We start from the raw sequence: 1,404 nt of genomic DNA on the forward strand, positions 1-1,404 counted from the left end.
TTGTTGTTGGGTTCTTTTTTGGGGAAGGAGACCAGACAGCGAGGTCATCGGTCTCATCGAATTAGGGAAGGACGGGGAAGGAAGTCGGCCATGCCCTTTGAAAGGAACCATCCCGGCATTTGCCTGGAGCGATTTAGGGAAATCACGGAAAACCTAAATCAGGATGGCCGAATCTGACCCCTATGATCTGCAAGGTTCGCAGGAGAGCTTCTGTAAAGTTTGGAAGGTAGGAGAAGTAAAGTTGTGAGTACCAGGCGTGAGTTGTGCTTCGGTAGCTCAGTTGGTAGAGCACTTGCCCGCAAAAGGCAAAGGTCCCGAGTTCGAGTCTCGGTCGGGCACACAGTTTTAATCTGCCAGGGAGTTTCATATCAGCGCACACTCCGCTGCAGAGTGAAAATCTCATTCTGGAAACATCCCCCAGGCTGTGGCTAAGCCATGTCTCCGCAATATCCTTTCTTTCAGGAGTGCTAGTTCTGCAAGGTTCGCAGGAGAGCTTCTGTAAAGTTTGGAAGGTAGGAGACGAGGTACTGGCAGAAGTAAAGCTGTGAGTACCGGGCGTAAGTCGTGCTTCGGTAGCTCAATGCCAAGGAACTTGTAATTAATTTTAATTTGTTTTATTACTTTTAAATGTCAGTTGAAAATTATGTACTACTGTGGAATGTTATGACTAATAAAAAAAAAAAAGTTGGTAGAGCACTTGCCCGCAAAAGGCAAAGGTCCCGAGTTCGAGTCTCGGTCGGGCACACAGTTTTAATCTGCCAGGGAGTTTCATATCAGCGCACACTCCGCTGCAGAGTGAAAATCTCATTCTGGAAACATCCCCCAGGCTGTGGCTAAGCCATGTCTCCGCAATATCCTTTCTTTCAGGAGTGCTAGTTCTGCAAGGTTCGCAGGAGAGCTTCTGTAAAGTTTGGAAGGTAGGAGACGAGGTACTGGCAGAAGTAAAGCTGTGAGTACCGGGCGTGAGTCGTGCTTCGGTAGCTCAGTTGGTAGAGCACTTGCCCGCGAAAGGCAAAGGTCCCGAGTTCGAGTCTCGGTCGGGCACACAGTTTTAATCTGCCAGGAAGTTTCATATCAGCGCACACTCCGCTGCAGAGTGAAAATCTCATTCTGGAAGTAGCTACAATGTTTGACAGCTCCGCTAAACCCAGCTCCTTCACGAAGGTTGATAGGTGAATCGCCTCCTTTGCTGCTTCGGTAATACTCATATACTCAGCCTCAGTTGATGAGAGAGCAACTGTCCTCTGCTTGCGTGAACACCATGAGATTGCTGACTTGCACAAGATGAAGTTGTAACCAGTATACGACTTCCTGTCAGCATCAGAATTTCCGCAGTCAGCATCTGCAAAACCGAATATTCCCTCTTTATCCTTGACGTAGGTTAATTTCTTGTCAATTGTTCCC

At 47.9% G+C, this 1,404-nt stretch overlaps 1 non-coding gene across 1 annotated transcript; it reads left to right on the top strand.

Annotated features, from left to right (window-relative positions):
- Positions 1-264: 264 nt before the first annotated feature.
- On the top strand, positions 265-339 carry Trnal-caa (transfer RNA leucine (anticodon CAA)). The gene has a single exon. It is a non-coding gene; the product is annotated as a tRNA-Leu (tRNA).
- Positions 340-1,404: the final 1,065 nt, after the last annotated feature.

The sequence above is a fragment of the Schistocerca cancellata genome, chromosome 2, assembly GCF_023864275.1.
Source record: "Schistocerca cancellata isolate TAMUIC-IGC-003103 chromosome 2, iqSchCanc2.1, whole genome shotgun sequence".
Taxonomy (NCBI): domain Eukaryota; kingdom Metazoa; phylum Arthropoda; class Insecta; order Orthoptera; family Acrididae; genus Schistocerca; species Schistocerca cancellata.